The sequence below is a fragment of the Parus major genome, chromosome 2 (genome assembly GCF_001522545.3).
Source record: "Parus major isolate Abel chromosome 2, Parus_major1.1, whole genome shotgun sequence".
Taxonomy (NCBI): Eukaryota; Metazoa; Chordata; class Aves; order Passeriformes; family Paridae; genus Parus; species Parus major.
Genome location: NC_031769.1, coordinates 56,971,204 through 56,979,441, shown reverse-complemented (window position 1 = coordinate 56,979,441; position 8,238 = coordinate 56,971,204). Strand labels below are relative to the sequence as shown.

General features: G+C 45.5%; 1 protein-coding gene across 2 annotated transcripts in view; it reads left to right on the top strand.

The window, feature by feature from the left end:
• The first annotated feature begins 543 nt into the window (after positions 1 to 543).
• KCNG2 (potassium voltage-gated channel modifier subfamily G member 2) overlaps positions 544 to 8,238 on the top strand; it is a 53,450-nt gene continuing 45,755 nt past the window's right edge. The window contains exon 1 of one of the 2 annotated variants that reach the window (XM_015618132.3): positions 544 to 939. The gene's annotated coding sequence lies outside the window, so the exon portion shown is untranslated. Of the gene's footprint in view, positions 940 to 1,230; positions 1,319 to 8,238 lie in introns of those variants that run through there. The other variant, XM_015618131.3, reaches the window with a different exon arrangement.

The window sequence follows — 8,238 nt, the reverse complement described above, 5'->3', positions numbered from 1 at the left end:
TGCCTGGGACTGACAGTTTTTATCAAGTTTGACCTAACAAATTCTTGCACTTGATTCACTAACTGAGAAAAGAAACTGAGAAAAGAAACTAATTAATACACACATAATCTTTGCTTCAGTATTAAGGGGCAGAAATCATGACAGATGTCAGAACTAGACAGAAATTTCCCCAAGAGGACAGAAAGGAAATATTAAAAAAAATACACTAAAAATTAAAATTAATGAACGCCAGAATCCAAATAAAATAAGATAAAATAAAATAAGTTAATATTGGAAAACATCTGGAGTAAGGTACTAGCTACAGAGGCATTTTGAAAAAAAGCAGGTGATAAAAGGGACACCTCAGGAAATGCATTTCGATCCTTACAAATAGGCTGTAACTTGGGGTTAACCGCTGGGGATTGAGGGGGGGGGAGGGAGGAGTCGGGGTAGAGCATCCTCGTTACTAAAACCATGAAAGTTCCGCGTGTGGTGTGTTTTTTGTTTGCCCGGCGGAGCGGCACTCTGCGGCGGTGTACGTGCGGTGTAAGCGCGGGCAGAGCCTGACCGCTCTCACCGGCATCCAAAGGCTCGCAGATCGGAGACATCAGGCAGGGTAATGATGTCTCTGCCCGGCCGTCTGTGAACGCCGCTGCCCAGCTGGCCCCCCGAGGGCTCCTGGCAGCCCCGGCACACACGGCAGGCTCCGAGCTAAGCCGCGCTCTGCCGCCGTCCCGTCCCTGCGCTCGGCGGGCTGCCGGCACCGCTCTGCCTCCCCGACGGGCTCCGGCTGCGCCGGGCTGGGGCAGAAACTCGGGGAAAGGGCTCTCCCCGCCTTGGGAAGCGCCTGGCACGCCCCACGGGCTCTCTGACAGCGCTCACCTGCCGGCTGCACGGAGCCACCCGCGGGCTGGGAGCGGAGCTGGAAACTGAGCCGGGAGCGCAGCGCAGCCAGCCCAGGTCCGGGGCCCGGGGGAGCGCGTTCGCCGCCTCAGAGCGGCTCGGGCTCGGGCTGAGCGCTCGGGCAGCGGGACCCGCGCTGCCCCGGCGAGGGGAGGGGGCTGCTGGTTAAAGACATGAATGAAAGATGAACGCCGCTGCCCGGCCAGGACGGTGCCCGGCTGAGGCTCGCAGGGCGGCTGGGGCAGCGCCGGCCGGGGGCTGGCGGGGGCGGGGGCCGTGCCCCGGCGGCAGGCGGCGCTCCGGGGCCGGCGCTGGGGCTGCGGCGGCGGCGAGCGGGGCCGCGCCAGCCGGAGCGAGCAGGGAGCCGGGAGAGGCGATGGAGCGGGGAGCAGCCGGCGCCGGCCCCGGCCCCGGCGGGGAGGAGGCAGTGCCTGAGGTGAGAGGGGCTGCGGCGGGCGAGCCGGGGCACCCGCTGGGAGAGGGAATGGAGCTGGGTGGCCGCAACTCCGCCGCTGGCCGGCGGCACCGTGCGCCAAGTTACCGGGTCCCGTCCGTGCCCGGGCCGTGCGCGGAGCGAGCGGCGCTGCCGGAGCCGGGGAGAAGCGCGGCCGCCCCGCCCCGTCCCTGCCGCCTGCCCCGGGCTGGAGCCCTGCCCTGCGCTGCCCTGCGCTGCCCTGAGGAGCGGAGCGAGCGCGGCCGGCCCTGCCCGGTGAGAAGGTAACGGGGCTGTGCCGGGAGCCGAGCCGGGAGCCGAGCCGCTGCCCTGCCCGGACTGCCCCGGAGAGCTGCTTTGTTCACTTGCCTGCTTGGGGATTTGGGGTGGCGATTCGCTTTCCTTACTGAAACGGGGCTTGCGGAGCTGTCACTGGGATGACAGTGGTGTGCCCGTGCGTGGAGCTGCACAGGGGCCCCAGGTCCTGTAGTTTTTGCTTAGGCAGAGCTCCCGCTGCTTTCCCGGGTCTTCCTCAAGGTTTACACAGAATTAAGTCTTTAGTCAGGCTGCAGCATCTCCTAAATAATATGTTTATCTAACGTGATTAGAAGTTTCCGTTTGGATCCTAGGCAAAATTTGCTCTGAATAGGCATGGCAGTCATACTTAATGTTTGCTAAATGCATTGCTATCAATTTGAGTGCATATTATTAGTATGATCAGACCGTAAATTCTGAAGGAATATGAAGGGGCTGTCTTGATTCTGACCTACACGGTATGGTTTGAATGAATATTCCAGTTCTAGCACTGACCCTGAAAACAGCAGTTAAGGTTTGTCCCAAAGAAGAAGGTACCTGAACCATAAGACCCTTGACGAGCCTGATCACTTCTAGTGGAGTCTTTTTGAAAAGGCAGTCTCTCCTTTCATGGAAGCACTTGTGCAGCAGATACTTTTGCAAGAACTTCTTACTCAATCTTTCTCCCCAGGGTAAAATTGGATAGGTCCGTAAAAAGTGGCAAACCTGAGGGCATTTTTTTAGTTCAGCCTGAAGCACAAAAGTTACTTGAGAAGAAAAGCTGTCTATTGAGTCTGCTTATCCCTCCCCTGGCTATTTCCTTGGTTCTGAAATGGCTTGAGGGTGACCTTCAGAGAAAGAAGTCAGCTTTGCTCAGAGGATTCCAAACCTTTTATTTGCCCTTCTTAAGGCTTCTCTAAAGCAAACAAGCAGAGCATTTGGAAGGAAACCTATGATTGAATATTCAGCAATTCATTTCCCTTGGGTAAAAGCTGATAGATGTTTTCACTTGTTTTGGAAAGGTTTTTAGCCGAGCAAGAAAGATCTGGTTTGACACTGCTAAAGTAAAGCATGAGGTAAAGCACAGGAGGGTAGTATTTTTTCGGTACATCACTCCTGATGTGGGGAAACAGGGGTTAGAAACTGGGTGAACTGTTGCAGGGCTTTTTCCATTTTACTTTTATTCTGGTGGGTTAATCAGTGTATCAGTTTCTGTGAAAACTCGAGACTCCTGCCTTTTAAAAAACATTAGCGATATCACCGGATATTTTCAGGCAGTGCATATCTGAGACAGTATGGCACTCACCAAGAGATTAACAGCACTTGGCCTTGTGCCTTTGGGCTTGTGCCTAATAATACATCGCAGGAGCACTGCATTAACTGTCAATAAATGTTTGCCATCACTTCGCACTTAAGTACGGAGTGGCTTTAAAACAGCACAGAAGGAAAAGTTTCAGCTCAGTTTTTAAATGTGACACAGCCCTTTGTACGACTAACTCTCATGGTGCCTGGATCTATTGCCAGGGTCCCCATTAATATAGCCCAGCTTTTTTTATGTGGCTTTGGTTTTGAAGACCTAAAACATGTGAGTTTGTTTCTTTAATTTCCCCTACATAACTCCATGTTGATAAAACAGGTGAGAGAAGAGATTAATTAGAATTGCATTTCTTTGCTGAACTTAGGCAGGACTGTGATGGTCTTCAGATGCTTCTTCTTTGTCATTGTGTTTGATTCTGGGAGAAATCCTTTTAAATGCCTAACTATGATTTCAGAACACTGTTAGAGATTACCCCCAGGTAATCAGACTGTACCTTGCGCTGAGCCCAGCACTGCCTGCAGTCAGACAGGATCAGTAATCAAGCCAGTGTTGGATGGATTTTTAGACACTGTGAAAACCCTTGGACTTCTCCAGCAGGAGACTGGTCTAACTGGAGAAGCTAGAGCCAGTAAAGCTGGTGGGAACTGACGATGCTGTAGCTGTACCTGTGCTAATACTGTGCACTGGTACTCTTGGTACTGGGTGAGTACCCAGGTGGGGAATCATTCCAGAGTATTGTCTTCTGAATGCTCGGCATAGCTTTTAGCTTGTGAACTTGCATGCACACAGCTATTTGATTGCTTGTTTTGAACAGCTGGGGGAAAGCCTGAGATGGATTTGATCCCTGTGTCCTCAGATTGTTTGCAAGAAAGAAAAGGAGGCAACATTCTAAGACGGAATGAATGATAAAATAAATGTTCGATTTAAATGGTATTAAGAGAAGAAACAGGAAACTGGAGAAGGTGAAAACTCCTAAATTTTAATGTCTGAGTGATTGAGGAGCTTTTCTCTTATTTTAAAAATTACATGAGCAGTCACGGACCAGAGTGTTAAACCTGTGATACAGATGGGTTTCAGTAGAGGGTTCAAAAACTTTCAAATGCATGTAGGTGATAAGGATTGAGATTATTTCTTTTCAAACATTTTGCAGCTCTGCCAAAATAATGAAGAAACCTATCAGCTCTGGTGCAGTACCTCTTTAAATACTCAGTGTGCCTTGGATTGCATGGAGTAACTTACTTGCTCAGTTAAGACATTAGTTTTGAGTTACTTGATTTGCCAGTTTCCCTACTCAGATGAATGTCTTCATCAGATTATAAGAGGTGTAATAATCAGTCAAGGGACTTTAATGGTTTGTTTGCATCAAGCATTTTTAAGAACCAATTAATTAAACATGACAACTTTAAGTTACTTGGTACTGCTTCCCTGGTGTATGCTGCCTCTGCGCCACACGCCGGTTCCATTTCAAGAGGCAGTTCAGCCCCGCAGAAAATCAGGGTCTGTTGCTTCTGTTCCTCTTGTGAAGTGTTTTGCCTATGGGAGACTTCTTCCTTGCTCCTCACTTAGTTTTGTTCTTCACTAGACTAAGATACAAATGCAAATTAAGATCCTGTGCACTGTGTTTAAACGATGAGCTGAGTGAAAAAAACAATGTTTGTGAAAGCTCTGGTGCTGGTCACAGTGCCTGATGAAAGATCAGTGGCTTTTCCCTGACTTCCCAGCAGAGAGGATGGACACTCCCTATGTTATTTAAGATGAGAGAGGGGCTAGAGTCCCTCTGCTTTCTTAATATTGTCCTTCTGCCTTCGCCAACTCAAAAATCATCCTGTGATAGTTTTCTGAATGCTGATGTGCTTTAGGATGAGTGCTTTATATCTTCAAACTTCCAGTGCTTTCATTAGCCTTAGGTGCATGAAGAGCAATTTATGGAGCATTTTTCTAATTATTAAATATTTTAAATCTCTTTGTTTTTTCACCCAGGAATTAAGATAAGAAGTATGCAGTCTCCCGGCTTCTTAACATGAACTGGCATCTCTGATAATTGTTCAGGTTCTACCAAAACAAATTTGCCATTTCACAATCATTAAGTGATAAAATCTAAATCTTTAAGGCAAGTCAGGGTCTTGTGGTATTTTTCCAAGTGACAAAAAGCTAAGGGAGGAATTTCAATTACTGTAATTGAATTAAGCCACTCTAGTCTATTCCTATTCCTGAGCAGAAAAGGTCCCAAATGATTTCCTTCTTCTCTTTCAGGGTTCTAAATAAGTACTTTAAAAATAAGGATAATTAAGACTGTGAACTGTGATGCCAGGTATTGTTCAAAATAAATGTAAACCCACTATATTTGCAGGAGGTTTGCACAAACAATGATTCTCCATGCTCTGTGCTTGGTTAACCAGTGTCTTTCTGTGCTCTCAGTAGAATTTGTGATGCTTGTTGAAAACAAGAGATCCAACTAAAGTGTGTTAAATTAGAGTTCTGCACAAGTTGCAGGAGGTAAATCAGTGTTTGACAAATGGAAAGGGTATGAGCATTTAAAAGAAAAAATGTACTCAAGATTCCAGGAATATTAAAGCAACCGAGATGAAACAGAAATAAAACATTAAGAATGTGTCCTTTCAGTGTTGTTTCAAGAAGAAGAATTATACATGTTGGTGTTTATGGAGATTATTCTCATCTTCTTATTCAGAGCTTTGTGTTTCTTGAAGATACAAATAATATTTAGACTAAAATGGTACCCACAAGAAGCACTTTGTAAATATTAATGTTGTGGGGGATTTTTGGCAATTGAGTTAGAGCTGTTTGTCTCAGCCATCTATAAATGGTTCTCTGAACAAAATAAATAGACAGATACCAGCTGGGCAGGGAGTAATGGGTAAGATCCATCTTAGTCTGTGTGCAGAGTAGTGCCAGGATGCCCACTGCTCATCCTTCGTGAATGGGAGCATCTGGGGCCATGCTGGTGATGCCCTTCTCTGCCTGAACTCCATCATTCCTTTGCAGGGAGAAAAGAGTGCTGACACCCAGCAGGATCACAGAAGCATTTAGGTTGAAAAAGACCTTTAAGATCATGAAGTCTGACTCTTACCACTACCAAACCCACCACTACATTGGCTTTGTTTGGCACACTTGGGATTTGAGCATGGTCCTCTGGGAATTTTGGAGAGGATTTATAAACATGCTTACTTGTTTATGATATATCTTTTGCCATCTTGCAATGTTTGTTGGGGTTTCTTTTAATGTTTTTAGTCACACACCTTCTTGGGATGGACTGACAATGAGGTTTCCTAGATGTACTGTGAAGCAGTTGTGTGTTGGCTGTGAACCAGATTCCTCACATCATCATTTTGTGCATATTTGCCCCACTGTCTGAGTTACGAGACATCTGTGATTTTGGAATGTTTAAGGAGAAACTGGACAGATTAAGGAAAAAGGAGGAGAAGTAAACCAGATTTAGGATAAACCATCCTCCAGGGATTTGGCACAGCTGTGAGGATTATTTTTTTGTGCCTAGCCCTGTACCCCTGAAAACTAAACCTAACTTCTTCAAGTCTAGCACTTTTCTGAGACCTTGGGATTTTATCTGTCCAGGGTGTTGAACAGAACTGAATCCTGAAATGGAAGCTTGTTTCCATTTACTTTTTAATTTCTAGAATTGGACCTACACTACTGCTTTTAAATGTTTGTCACATGAAACCAGCTTTGAATCAAGGAAAATACTGTTTGTATTTGAAATACCCATTTGTTTGAAAATTAGTATTTCTTAGTGCAGATCTACTTACTATGGTCATTTCGAGGGTGTCAGTATTTGCATCCTTTCAGAGTCTTTCCCTTTTGCCTTCTCTTCTCCCTCAGTCCCTCCCTTGCTCTGGCAGTGCAGGGATTGTGAGCCCTGGTTTCTGTGCTGTGTCCCATTCCTGGTTCAGGTGGCTTTGGCATTACTGGGGTATTGCTGGCCTGAGCTGGAAGGAGTTCATTCACAGCTAAACTCTGTGTTTGTTTACAGCTGAAGCAACACTGAACTGCATGAGCAATGACATAAGAACATCACATTCAGAGTCAACAACAATGGGAATGTGCTGGTTTAACCACAGAAGTGATGTAGATTAATGAAGGGACCAATATGTGATTCCCGTTAATGGGTCTTGGCACGAGTGGTGTAAGGCAGTGGCAGTGTCTCACTCTCTGAAGGTGGTTGTCATAATGATGGACAGATTTTTGCAGTGTACAGAAAAAAAATCTCTTGAGTTTTGTTTGGTTTTGGACTTCAGGGTGGTTTTTTTTATCATGAGGTGTTGGTATGTTTCTAAGAATAAGAACATCCTGCTTTAGAAATGAGGTGGGAACAATTGATAGAGAAAGTGCATTGTCAACACTGTGAATCATTGAGTGTTCTAAATAATAGGATGAAGGATAGACAGAGCTTGAGGGAAGATGAGGGGTTTTTGAAATTCTCAGAGTGAAGTGTGAGAATCCTAGGTACTCCATGCTGAATAGATTTTAACAGACATGAGGAAAAATAGTTGTTTTCCTTCAGATTATCAGTGCAATTTTTTTCAGCTGGTAAAGCCAGGAGGCCAGAGCCTCTATGGAGACTGCAATCACAATATAAATTAATTCTACAAAACTCTGAGTGAAACTCAAGCCTCTTTAGAGCTTTTCAAACATTATCCCAAGGCTAAAATCTGTATGGGTTAGAATTCTACTTTATTCTGACCTGTCGGGATGAAATTTTTACTTGGTTCTCAAAAATTAATTCTCTTCCCTCACAAACTGCCTTTGATAATGTTCCAAAGTTAAGGAAGAAATACTTGAAAAAGCAGATATTTCCCAGGACATGGAGCACATCTCATAAATTTTAGTTTCTAATTCTGACATCAAAAATGATTGCTTTTGGAGATCACTATAATGTGCTTCTAGTTAATGATGATTGTGGTACACCATCCAGACTGATTCTTGCAGTGAAATTGCAGTTATACTTTGATGGCAGAGGCCTGCTATGTGTCTCCATGGGCAGTCTAGCACCACTTTGTTACCATTACTGGACCTTTTTCCATCTTTTCAGAGTGCAAGACCTCGTTGTTCAGTTGAGCTGTTAAATTTGATTACAATAATGCACGCTGATGTGCACTAATGCATGTTGATTGCAGTAATGCATGTTGACATATTTCTGAACTTACCTCTGTGCTCAGAATAATGACCAGCTTTACCTGCCGGGCTTAAGCAGTCAGTGAAGCCACAAGAGGCTTGTCTGTGGTTTCTATTGATGTGCATGAGTGTGCTAACTTTGAATGGTATCATTTATATGATG